At 43.8% G+C, this 14,109-nt stretch overlaps 1 long non-coding RNA gene across 1 annotated transcript in view; it reads right to left on the bottom strand.

The window, feature by feature from the left end:
• The window catches only part of LOC310840725, a 76,979-nt gene that overhangs the window by 57,437 nt on the left and 5,433 nt on the right, over nucleotides 1-14,109 (bottom strand). Inside the window, exon 2 of the long non-coding RNA XR_014562047.1 lies at nucleotides 903-990. This is a non-coding gene — a long non-coding RNA (uncharacterized lncRNA). The remainder of the gene's footprint in view (nucleotides 1-902; nucleotides 991-14,109) is intronic.

Genomic DNA, 14,109 nt, shown 5'->3' with positions numbered 1-14,109 from the left:
TATCTTTAACATTCCACTCACAGCCCACTGTGTGTCAATCACTTCTCCTACCTGGGCAGTTATCTTTCCACAAGGGCCAGCATTGATGCTGAAATCCAGCATCGCCTGAGATCTGTGAGCGCAGCTTTCTCCCAACTGAAGTTCAGAGTGTTTGAGGACCGGGACATTTGCAGGGAAACCCAAATGCATGTTTACAAAGCTATTGTACTACCAACCTTACTGTATGCTTGAGAAACATGGACCACTTATAAACGCAATCTCCAGCTCCTCGAAAGATTCCAGCAATAGAGTCTCCAAAAAATGTTACACATCACTTGGGAAGACAGGTGAACTAATGCCAGTGTACTGGAAGAAGCAAAGATCACCAATGTTGAAGCAATGATTCTTCAACATCAACTTCTTTGGACTGGTCATTTTGTGCAGATGCTTGATTATTATCTTCCAAAGCAACTACTCTATTCCAAACTTAAAAATGGAAAGCGTAATGCTGGTGGTCAACAAAAGAGGTTTAAAGACTCTCTCAAGACAAATCTTTAAAAATATAGTATAAGCACTTGACAACTGGGAAAGACTGGCCTGTGAGCACTCCAGTTGGAGAACAGCCTTTACCAAAGGTGTCATGGACTTTGAAGATGCTCAAACTCAGGATGAAAGGGAGAAATGTGCTAAGAGGAAGGCACGTTTGTCAAACCCTCACCATGATCAACTCCCACCTGGAAACTTATGTTCCCACTGTGGGAGGACGTGTGGATCCAGAATTGGCCTCCAAAGTCACTTATGGACTCACTACTAAAACCGTGTTCATGGAAGACAATCTTACTTGGCTATGAGTGATCACCAAAGAAGAAGATCATTAACATTCCATGCACAGTCCATTGTGTTGAAGGCATCAAAATACTTACATTTTCCACGTGAATGGGTGATCACACCCCTCTTGCTTCTTGTCAACAAAGGAGGGTTAGAGGGGTATTGTGCAGCAGAGGACTGAACCTGTAGATTGAAAGGGAGAAGCGTGAAGCATAGATAACAAAGTCAACATCAAAGATTGAAACCCATGTTTGGGTGCCAAACACAAGTCAGTTATTGACTATCAGTATTTACTGTTGTAAATGTTGAAAGAGCGCCCCTTCCTCCAATTCCCTCAAGGCTGCTGACACATATATTGACCAGATCATATGAACACAAGAAGCTGTCTTATATGGAAGCAAACCAATGGCCTTTCAAGCATTGTCTCTTCTGTCAACAGTGGATCTCCAAGAATTGAGGCAGGCCATTTTTTTCACATCCTATCCCTCCATGTTATTTTAAATGGTCAGGGCGCAGAATGAACATGAGACCTTCTGGGTGCAGAGTTCTGTCAATGAATTACTCTTGTATTAGACAATGGTTTTTTACTCCAAAATAAAGTAAAAAATGGGGGGGTCATCTTATTCATGGGTAGTGCAGAGGGGAGACAGGGGAATGGTTGCATCCGTGAGCATTAATTGGCTGGATAACTGCATTGCAAAATTCAGGCAAACGCAAATCCCAAAGTGTTTTGGTCTGTGTATTGTTTCGGAAATTGCAAATTAAGTAGGTTTGTCTTTAAATGTCCACTAAATAGAATTTCTCCTCTATTGCGAGATTAACCCCCCATTCCTACAGAGGATAACCAGTGTGTCTGCAATAGGTTCAACCTGCTAAAATGCAGTAAAGCTTAGAGCATATTACAGCACTCAAATGTAAGCAATATGGAGATTTAGCTGTTTGTACTACATGCACTTATTTGAGAACTCAAAAATTGACACTCAAAAACTCATGGCAAGACTCTAGAAACAAAGCCATACCAGAGAATTATATATCTACACAATCTCAGGTCCTGCTATTTTATTTATTTCATTAAATACTCCTTGAAGGGCAAAGTTATTTTAATATCCACACCCAAGTCCCTGTCATGGTAATGAATATGAGTTGCTCATGGAAACTCATAGCATGTGAAAACAGAAATGAGACCCCAATTTAGGAAGAACATCATCGGTTTGGAAAAAGTACGACTATTATATTTGTTTTACACACAGGTTTGCAAAATGGAAATCTTAATAAGTTTTACAAAAGTAAACTTTTGTGAGTTACCGCAGACCACAGAAGCAGGGTTAAGGGAATTGTTTGTCTTTTGAGGCTTTGTTGGAGAATTTGGCCAGACAATAAATCAGCCAAAATGGTTCAAACAAAATGCCCAGAGGCTAACTCTCACATCCTATGCTAGCTCTGTATGTACAACATTTGGAAGTTATCAGCAATATATCTGAAATACATTCTGAATGCATGTGCATATACCGTATTTTTCGCTCTATAACACGCACCTGACCATAACACGCACACAGTTTTTAGAGGAGGAAAACAAGAAAAAAATATTCTAAACGAAACAGTGGCTGTATGATTTTTGTGGTTCATGCTGTGGCCACAGACATGTGATCTGACAGTGAGTTTGGGGTAGCCCAATACAAAAATCCTGAGGATCCATGTGGATCCGTGCTTTGTAACCACGTTTTAAGTGGGGAGGGAAGGAAAAACACTCAAGGGACAAGGAGCACACGTGGGGTGGGTGGAGAAGGATGCTGATAATAATGCAGGAGAGGCTCCTCTCCGGCTTTGCTCCTTTAAAACAAGCAGGCTCTGCTTCTCTCCCTCCTCCCCGGCAAGAAAACCACGATAGTAACCACTCTGAGACAAATCAAGAAAAATTGCGACCAACACTCTCCCCCAACAAGCGCGGTGAGGTCAAAACACACACACACAGAGAGAGAGAACTGGCCCTAAAGTCGCAGGGCGCTGGGAGAGCGCAGGGGCGCAGGGAGAGTGAACGGAAGCAAAAGAAGGAGAAGGAGCCCTCTCTCACACACAGACACACAGAGTGTCAATCCTAAAGTCGCAGGGGCGCAGGGAGAGTGAACGGAAGCAAGAGAAGGAGCCCTCACACACACACACACACAGAGTGTCAATTCTAAAGTCGCAGGGGCACGCAGGGGCGCTGGGAGAGTGAACGGGAAGCAAGAGAAGGAGCCCTCACACACACAGAGACACACAGAGTGTCAATTCTAAAGTAGCAGGGGCGCAGGGAGAGTGAAGGGGAAGCAGGAGGAGGAGAATGATAGCTCAAGCACACACACACACACACACACACACACACACAGCCCCTACAGTGGCTAATCCAAAATCGGACAGCAAAAAACTGCAGGCAGGGACAGAGAGCACGGGGTTGTTTTCAAGCAGCCAACTCCCGCTCTGCTTCTCTCCCTCCTCCCCGGCTCCGCTAGCTGACAGGAGCCGCTTACACCCGCTTTGCTGTTTCAAAGCAAGCCACGGACTGCTCACAACTGCAGCAAATTCCCCCGCCATCTGTAGGCATTCGCTCCATAACACGCACAGACATTTTCCCTTACTTTCTAGGAGAAAAAAACTGTGTGTTATGGAGCGAAATTTACGGTATATATATATATATATATATATATATATATATATGCAGGTTTTGGTGTCCTCGGGTGTCTTCCCGTGTAAAAGTTGGGGTGTCTAGGCGACGTTTCGACGAGGTCTCACTCGTCATCTTCAGGCTGGTGCTTTCGGCTTCTTGTTACTGGAACAGAGCGGGATCTCAATGTTTGAGTTCCTATAAATACTGTAGAGGGGGTGTGGTGTCTAGCCTCCAATGTTCTGGGCAGAGAGGAAGTTCCCAGGCTAGTGTGCCTTTTCTTCTTTTGTTCCTTAATTACTTGAGAGATACCTTGAGTGATTTCTTGAGTGATATCCTGAGTACCACTTAGGTGGGTCATTAGGTGTGGATTAGTTGCTAAAGTCTTTGTGTCTTGACCTCTTGAACTTTGTGAAGAGTTTTCCTGAGAAGATGGCTGTATTGCACTTAGTTGTGCTTTGGCTTGGCTTCGTGTATAGGGGCGAGCTGTGGTTTTGTGGCTTGTGTCAGCCAGATCTGTGTAGGGATTGCAGGGGGGTGCAGCATCCGGAGGTGCCACCATGGATTGGCTACTGGATGGTGTCAGTAATTCATCTGTGGAGAGGGTCTGGGTTTGGGTCTGGTGTGGTTGATTGGTGTTGGCGTTCTGTGTGCCTCTGGATCTGGTGTCAGTTTTTGTGGGGAGGGCTAATTTCCAGATGTCTGGCAAGCGGGATGTGTCGTCACGCTTGTTCATGTTGTGAGGGTGTTTCTCTATCTCGATGGCTTCCATGATTATTCTCTTGTGGTGATGTTCCGTGTTAAAGAGCAATTTGGAATCTGCAAAATTAATTTCGTGTCCTGTTTCTTTCATGTGTTGGAAAAGAGAGGAAGTTTTTTCTTCTTTTTTGACGGCATTCTTGTGTTCTGCGATACGTGCATTTATTCGTCTGTTTGTTTGTCCAATGTACGTGGCTGGGCAGACTTTGCAGGGTATTTAAAAGTCTGCCCAGCCACGTACATTGGACAAACAAACAGACGAATAAATGCACGTATCGCAGAACACAAGAATGCCGTCAAAAAAGAAGAAAAAACTTCCTCTCTTTTCCAACACATGAAAGAAACAGGACACGAAATTAATTTTGCAGATTCCAAATTGCTCTTTAACACGGAACATCACCACAAGAGAATAATCATGGAAGCCATCGAGATAGAGAAACACCCTCACAACATGAACAAGCGTGACGACACATCCCGCTTGCCAGACATCTGGAAATTAGCCCTCCCCACAAAAACTGACACCAGATCCAGAGGCACACAGAACGCCAACACCAATCAACCACACCAGACCCAAACCCAGACCCTCTCCACAGATGAATTACTGACACCATCCAGTAGCCAATCCATGGTGGCACCTCCGGATGCTGCACCCCCCTGCAATCCCTACACAGATCTGGCTGACACAAGCCACAAAACCACAGCTCGCCCCTATACACGAAGCCAAGCCAAAGCACAACTAAGTGCAATACAGCCATCTTCTCAGGAAAACTCTTCACAAAGTTCAAGAGGTCAAGACACAAAGACTTTAGCAACTAATCCACACCTAATGACCCACCTAAGTGGTACTCAGGATATCACTCAAGAAATCACTCAAGGTATCTCTCAAGTAATTAAGGAACAAAAGAAGAAAAGGCACACTAGCCTGGGAACTTCCTCTCTGCCCAGAACATTGGAGGCTAGACACCACACCCCCTCTACAGTATTTATAGGAACTCAAACATTGAGATCCCGCTCTGTTCCAGTAACAAGAAGCCGAAAGCACCAGCCTGAAGATGACGAGTGAGACCTCGTCGAAACGTCGCCTAGACACCCCAACTTTTACACGGGAAGACACCCGAGGACACCAAAACCTGCATTCCTGTACCCGTGAAAATCTACGAAAGCATATATATATATATATATATATATATAGTGATTCGAGGACCCGATCCCCGCTTGGGGAATAAAGACACGTGGACACAGAATGTAAGGTTAATGGGTAAGGTAAAGGCCACAACTTTATTGATTACAGCATGTGAGAAGGTATTGGCTTAGGCATTGGACCACGGAACATTAGACTCCACCCACTCGTAGAGGGGTGAGTCTGAGGAGGGGTTAACCACGAGTAGGGGGAGCCTGTTGATGCTAACACAACTATAGGCATTCTCCTGATGTCACCGAGGGTCGTGCCATGGCCCCCCGCCACACGGGCATCGGACAGGATCCACAACCGCCGGATTCCTTTAGCGGAATACCCAAAATTGTTGGGGAAGGCGATGGCCACACCTTGCCACCCGAAACACCAACACCACATTCCAATGCCTAACCGCCAAATACCACGAAAGTTTTGACGGTTGCTACGAGGTAGGCGAAAAAAACCAAGAGGCCGGGCCAATTTAGCCAATTGGAAAAAACTCCTACCAGCCCCCCTGGTTAAACAGGGCAACCAACCAGAGGTCCATAGCAAAGTCTCAGGAACAGCTAATCTAAAGGGAGTGGAGGGTGCAATATCCAAGCTCTGCCTGCCTTATTAGATTAGACTACAGTAATTCACTTTACATGGAGATGCCTTTGAAAAGTGTCGGTTCCGGTGATTTGATAAATTCTCAGCACAGGTATAATGCTTTCGAGTCTCTAAGTTATTCACAGTCATTTTTGCTTCGCTCTATCCTGAAATCTGATATGATGAAAGGCAGTATAAAAATTATCACTGTCATTGCTTTCTAACTTTACTCTGGGATGCTAGAGTTTGAGCTTTCTAAATGGCACAGATTCCTTCCTAAGCTGATAAGCGTCACATCTTAAAAGCACGGATTCGTAAAAAATGAAAAGGATAAGCAGCTGCCTATTCTGAAAAGACAACTCTTTCTTTTTTACCTTCTGCTGCCTGTTGGAAAGGCAAAGACTTGATGTAAGACTTGATTTTAAGAAGCACACAGCTTTCTCCTAATAAGTACCATTAGGTTCATGTCATTATGAGGCTCCACTCTCCTTAAGTGAAGGAACATTTAACAGAAGAGGATGTAACAACTTCTTGGGACTAATCTTTTACTGCAGTGCTGCCAAAAAGTGCTAATCCTTTGCCAAGGGACTTCCATAATACTTAGCAAATGTTCGTGATCAGGACCACCCAGGAACTTTATAAGATTTGCATTTTCGGGCTTTTATTTCTCGTTATGCCCTGAGAGCAAAACGCCCTTTAGTATGTGCTTACATATCGGTATCTTGCTTCGTGTTTGTTGGGTCCACTTGAGGTGGGGTGTGTGTGCGTGTTCATCATCATCTTCTAAAAGACCTGATTTCAAAGATGGTCCCTGGAAGGGGAAGCCGTCTGCCTTTCTTTAGCTTTTTAAAAAACATTTATATCTTGCTTTTTCATCAACAAGGCAGCTAAAGATATTAAAAAGAGATGCAATAAGCTTGTTGTTGTTGTTTAGTCATTTAGTCGTGTCCGACTCTTTGTGACCCCATGGACCAGAGCATGCCAGGCACTCCTGTCTTCCACTGCCTCCTGCAGTTTGGTCAAACTCATGTTGGTCTCTTCGAGAACACTGTCCAACCATCTCATCCTCTGTCGTCCCCTTCTCCTTGTGCCCTCCATCTTTCCCAACATCAGGGTCTTTTCCAGGTAGTCTTTTCTTCTCATGAGGTGGCCAAAGTCTTGGAGCCCCAGCTTCAGGATCTGTCCTTCCAGTGAGCACTCAGGGCTGATTTCCTTCAGAATGGAGAGGTTTGATCTTCTTGCAGTCCATGGGACTCTCAAGAGTCTCCTCCAGCACCATAATTCAAAAGCATCCATTCTTTGGAGATCAGCCTTCTTTATGGTCCAGCTCTCACTTCCATACATCACTTATGCAATAAGTAGGAACAGCAAAAATAAGCAGGAGAGGTGCCGTTACAAATGGTAGTATTATTTTTGCTTCAAAACTACACAACTGTTGCTTGTCACAGGAAGGTCGACCACAATGGAGCAGGTCAGACGTCATCTGAGAGGGAGTTTCAGAGCTTTGGTGTTACTTTCACAAAGGCCCTGACCAGACCTCACTAGACTGTTATGAGCTGGAGGGAGGGTTGTAGGTTGACTCTTTAAATTCCAGTCTAGCTTCCCGGTGAGGTGATAGCCTGGGCAATGGGCATTTAATGGAACAAAGGAAATGGCTCAGTGCCAGAGGGCAAATGGGTGCACCCCCTCCCTCAACTAGCTGGTAGTTAGAAAGACAAAGGTGAAAATTATGAATGACTACACACATGAAATGGATTTTATATTTATAAGATATAACAGAGAGGTGCTGCTTGTGTGGAAGAAAATATGGCTTGCTGTTAGATTGGACAACAAGTAGTAATGGATGAAATGGAAATTTAAGAACAGAAGATGTGGCAATAGGAGGATGAGATGGACATATGTTTGCAACAGGAGCAGGAAACTTGATTTTAAGAAACTATTACATTTAAGTAATTTGGATGGATTTGTAATAATTTGGGAAACTAATAAAAACTAATATATACAAAAGAAAGACAGACAAAGGTGAGAAATGAGAGTTGAATAATGTGAGCTAGAAGCTGGAAGCAAAGCAGCAGGCTGGGAAGCCAGAGAAACAGAATGATGCCTGGTTTCTGCTTGAATCCAGTGTCGCAAGCTATGGGGTTGGGGTGTTAATGCTGTGAACAGTGTATATATGTGTAAATAAACCTTTTATCATAATTACACCACGGTCTTTGCTGTGCCTCATTCCAAAGAAAACACAAACCCTGGGTAAATGCCCAGAACACCTGAAATTTCACACAGCTCAGAGACTGGGCTGGCATGAAACAATAGACACTGGAGGAAGCCAGAGTCGGGCATCTGAGGTAGATCTTAAGCAACAAATAGTAGGTACATGTGGAAGAAAGCAATCCTATGTTTCCTCAGATTTAAGGCCCCAGGATGGTGGTGAGTTCCCTTTCCCTCATCATACATTCATTCCCTCATACATAATCACATGTACAAACATGTACACTAATGATCCATCACCATCTCTCTCTCTCTCTCTCTCTCTCTCTCTCTCACACACACACACACACACACACACACACACACACCCTGACCCATAGCCTCCCTTTCCAGCACTGGGGTTGTTAAGAAGCCCAGCTGCTGCATGTCTAGTTGTTTATTTCCACCAAAGGCTTTGAAGATGCTCAAACTCAGGACAAAAAGGGGGAAAGTACTAAGAGGAAGGCATGCTTGACAAACCCTCACCACGATCAACTCCCACTCAGAAATATATGTCCATACTGTGGGAGGACGTATGGATCCACAATTGGCCTCCACAGTCACTTACGGACTCACTATTAAAACCGTGTTTATGGAAGACAATCTTACTTGGCTATGAGTGATTGCCAAAGAATTTCCTCACCATAGTGGCACCCCTGTTCTGGAACTAGGCTGTCTCTCATGCTACCCATACTTAGGGGACAGGTCAAAACTTGCTCATTCCTTTAGGTCTTTGGAACCTAATGGCTCAGTTTACATGTCAACACTAAGCCAAACCATGCAGGCCAGTGGAGGGGTTTCAGTTGTTTGCCCTTCCTCCGTTCTTCCCACTGCTGCGCTGTTGTGAGCTCAGCCACGGTTTGGTTTAGCATGTTGCCTGAACCTGGGCTCATGGTTTTGTCTCTTCCAGACAAATCTCCTCCTCACCATGCCATCTCTAAATCAGTGCTGGGTTTCCCACCCCAACAACTATCCAGAACAGATGTGGGAGCATGGGAGACAAACAGAGGAAAGACCCGTTGCACAAGCAAACTTTGTTCCACGTGCACAACAACTTAGTTGAATCCCGCCTCCAAATTTTGCCATGACTGCTAAATCTGCCGCAGTAACAGGACATCACATCCCTAAATAATGAAGATGGTGACATTCAGCTTTCCTAGAGACAGACAGCCAGCCAGACAGACACACTCATGCATCATAAAACAAAACTTGGGTTTGTGTGCTCTGAATGTACAGCTTTCAAATGACTACAGCTCCAATGACCAATGACCTTCTTGGAAGGGAACCTCAATGAACTGAATGGGACTTAGGTTTCCAAGTAGATCCGTATAGGAGTGCACTGTAAAATCGTTTTTAAATTTTGAATTGTAATTATGTTTCCTCTCCAGTTGTGGGCTTGTAAACATACTTTACCTGTTATCTGAAATTCCTCATACAGGGACCAAAACATCAGGGTAATGAGTACGTGTTGTTCAATTAGAAAGTTTTACGATGCACATCTTTCTTCTCAATCTCTCCCACATCTATTATAAAACTTTGGGATAGTTGGTTTATAGCCATAGCCCCTTGAACCTTGAGAACACAACACACTATAAATGTGTTAATGTCTTCTTGAAAGCTTTTTTACATAGCTTGGGTCCACCACCATAATTTGGCTTCGGTGACCAAAATACTAATTGCTGCTTCAATGCACAAGTTTGCATTTTTCACGGGGTCAAGAAGCTCTGTCAAGACACTCTGCAAATATCAAAGGCAAACCATCTAGAGAGTGCCCCAAAGGAATTGCTGCCTACACGGCTCAAGACTGAAAACCAAGTTAATCTTAGAAACCACCTGAATCCAACCCTACATTTTATACTACTGAGGTCATTGTGGAGCCTGCAGGGCCAAAGTGTGCTTACAGAGGAAGATCACCAGATGAGGACAGGTGCTTAATCCTCTTTCATACATACATACATGCATCCATTTATTTGTATGCTACCTTTCCATGGCTAAAACAGCATGAAAAAACACAAAAACAACAAAAGTAACCCCAAACAAAGATAAAACACATCAGAAAGTATGCCAAATTGCAACCATTTCTACATAATTCGTAATAACTTTTAAAAAGGTAAAGGTAAAGGTAAAGGGACCCCTGACCATTAGGTCTAGTCATGACTGACTTTGGGGTTGCAGCGCTCATCTCGCATTACTGGCCGAGGGAGCCGGCATACAGTTTCCGGGTCATGTGGCCAGCATGACTAAACCGCTTCTGGTGAACCAGAGCAGCACACGGAAACGCTGTTTACCTTCCCGGCGGAGCGGTACCTATTTATCTACTTGCACTTTGACGTGCTTTCGAACTGCTAGGTTGGCAGGAGCAGGGACCAAGCAACGGGAGCTCACCCCCTTGCGGGGATTCGAACCACCGACCTGCTGATCGGCAAGTCCTAGGCTCTGTGGTTTAACCCACAGCGCCACCTGCATCCCATTTTAAAAAGATATGTGTGTGTGTGTGTGTGTATGAATGACAGCAACACCCTCCCTCCCCAACAGTAGCCCAACCCAACAGTTTATTCAGCAGCTTCAGCTTTTGCAACTGGAGTCAGACAGGCCCTCCCAGGCCAAGTGGAAAAAGGCATGCAAGGCAGGGAGCAGGTCTTCCAGGAAGTACAACCAAGATGTGCAAACACCACTTCTCACATGCAAATGACTCTCCAAGGATATTTTCCCCACAGCCAGGTTCACTTCCGATTTCAGAGTCTGACGGGGGGCGGGGGGAGAGGAGAAAAAGCATTTCTGAGCCTGGTGGGAGCATATATAGGGCTGGATCATCAGAAAGGGAAAAGAGTTAAACATCTCCATGAGGGTGACATGTTTGAAGTCACATTTACACCATATATTAAAAGTGCCGTGATCCCCCTTAAGTAGTCATGGCTCCCTCCAACAAAGAATCCTGGGGCCTATCATTTGTCAAGGGACCTGAGAGTTATTCCCAGTTCCCCCTCCCCGCTACAATTCCCAGAGCTTTCTGGGAAGGTTTTTATTGTTAAACCGCTTTGGGAATTGTAGCTTGGGGGACTGGGAGTCTCCTACAAACTCCCAGCTCCCTGTAGGTCTCAGGATTCTTGGGGGGGGGGGGGTATGACTGTTTAAAGTGGTATCACTGCACTTTTAATGTACAGTGGTACCTCGCAAGACGAATGCCTTGTAAGATGAAAAACTCGCAAGACGAAAGAGTTTTTCGTTTTTTTGAGTTGCTTCGCAAGACGAATTTCCCTATGGGCTTGCTTCGCAAGATGAAACATCTTGCAAGTTTGTTTCCTTTTTCTTCAAACCGTTAATACCCAGGGAATCCGTGCTTCGCAAGACGAAAAAACTCGCAGAAGGAAAAAACTCACAGAACGAATTAATTTCATCTTGCGAGGTACCACTGTATGGCATGAATGTGGCCCAAGTCCAGTTTAAAGATAAAGGTCCATGATAAGTGGGGAGAGCAGAGGCCTAGAAGTTGCCCATCCACAGGTCTTTCTTGGTGTTGTGTAGATGACCACTGTTCATCCTTTCCATCCATTTTTCCTCAGCCCCTAGATATTTTTTTACAAGACATACATGCCTCTGGGGGGCTGGGCCCACAGAAAAGAGCACTTTACGAAGCTCAACCATTCCAAGGTCCTTCTAGGAATGCTTAGGAATTGTTAGGAAGTTCTTTGGATTGCGGCCCTTGATTCTTAATAATAATTTCATGCTAGTTCTTCTAGATGTCTTCAGAGAGGGGGGAGTGGAAGAGAACCCTGCATTTTTTTGGTTAACTTGTTTCCTTAATAAACATGTTGATGTGGGACACAGATGAAGCCTCTTCTCTCTGTCTCTTTTTATAACACAACCCATTGTTTACTTTTTAAGAGAGTTTTTTTTTAACAAGGACAGCTGTTCCAAGTACAATCTATCCCATAATTTGGCTAACTAATGGAAGTTCTGAAGGCTCTGCCAAAACTCAAAACTTAATTGCTAGAGCGGCCCCCCTGCCCCGGTGCACTTAAACGAACAAGTGATTAAAGCCAATGCATCTGGACCCAAATCTCAGTCCTTTGGCACAAGACGTAAACTCTGTAACTATTTCACCATTAATTGACTTCAGCTAGAGACAAGACTTGTTTGTACAGTTGCTAATCCTTGGTGTTTTAACACTCTCTCCGACAATTTTAAGTATTTCTTCAGCTTTGCAGTACTACGGTTTGCAGTAGTTATCAGGCGACAGTCAGCCTTGAAATATAGCTTCTCAACTAACAGTCACCATGAGTAGTATCTTATTAACAGATGGCTGATGAAAGATGACATCTTAAGGCAGACTTTACCAAGGCAAAAGAAATGTGAATAACTGACGACTCACAGAGTGCATCCACCCACAAGTTGTACCTTCCCTCTTGCAAATCCGAACAATGCTCAGCTAAGGTGCAGAATTCAAAATTCATTTGTAGAAGCTCTAAAGATATATCAGGGGTAACATAAGCATGCAAGTGCATTCAGAATTACTCCAAGTATACATGAAACCTGGTCATCTCCCCAAATGGGAAAATAGAAAGATGTAAACATGTCAAATCAGACGATTAGTCCATCTAGCTCAGTGTTGTCTATTGTACATGATTGACAACAGCTTTCCAGGGTTTCAGACAACCTTACCTGAAGGCACTGGGGATTGATCTGGGACCTTCTGCATGCAAAAGCATGGGGTCTACTGCCAAGGCCCTCCCACAGAAGGCAAGGGTATGTTGCTAGTATCTGTATTGTGTTTGCATTGTAAATGTATTTCACAACGAATAAATGGTATTGGGGAAAGGAGGTGGCAGTTGGCAGTTGGGAGATGGTTGGTTATTCTGTTAGTTGATCCTTTGACCAAGAACATGGGAGTGTAAGACACAGGATCTACCCACTCTGGAAGAATGGCAGATGAAGGTGATGGACTATATGGGATTGGCAGAAATGACTGGCAGAATCCGAGATCAGGGAGAAGAGAAGATTGGAAGAAATTTAAAGACTATCTACAGAAATATTGCAAAATTAATGAATGTTAGAATGATGTCGGATAGAAATGAAGTGGTTTCCAGCTGTAATGCTTTAAGAGAATATGAGAAAAAAATAAAAAAAGGTTTAGAGATAGGTTAAAATTTATTGATGAGGATTTGCTGAGCTAACAATTTGAATTGGAATACAAAAAAGGGAGGTATGAGGAGGTCTGGGAAATAAGTTAATGAAAAATAAGTAATGGAAACTGTGTTTTTAATTATTTTTATTTTTGTATTTTTGTTATTCTTTTTTCTTTTTGATTTTTATTGTATTATTATTGAAAACTTTAATAAATATTCTTGGGGGGGGAAAGAACGTGGGAGTGTGGTGACTTTGAGCGGACACTGACTAAAGGTGCTTGTGAGGATGAGCAAGCTATGGATTAACAACTTATGCACTGATATGAAGGAGTTTTGAAAACAAAAGGACTAAACCCTCTCTTGGGCTCAAGGGAGAGAAATGTATTGCATTCATTAATACATATATGAATAATACTTGTCAGGCTGGCACAGCTGAACAAGTAAAGTTTTATCTTCAAATCTTGTGTAAGGCATCTGTTGTTGTTTAGTCGTTTAGTTGTGTCTGACTCTTTGTGACTCCATGGACCAGAGCACTCCAGCCTCCTCCAACCTGGTGCACTCCAGATATTTAAGTTACAACTCCCTATTGGCTTTGCTGGCTGGTATTGATGAGAGCTTCTAAGAGCACTGGAATGGGGATGGCTGAACTATACTTAGCTCCAACCTAGGTCAGGAATGCAAAGTTCCGTCTCACGATCCCAGTATCCTTTGAGCATCTGCCTTGAGAACTCCATCCTTTGTGACTACCAATCATAAATGGATTTTGG

Source organism: Podarcis gaigeae (genome assembly GCF_964106915.1).
Source record: "Podarcis gaigeae genome assembly, chromosome: 3".
Taxonomy (NCBI): domain Eukaryota; kingdom Metazoa; phylum Chordata; class Lepidosauria; order Squamata; family Lacertidae; genus Podarcis; species Podarcis gaigeae.
Note: the sequence above shows the minus strand (reverse complement) of the source record. Positions and strands in the feature narration are given on the sequence as shown.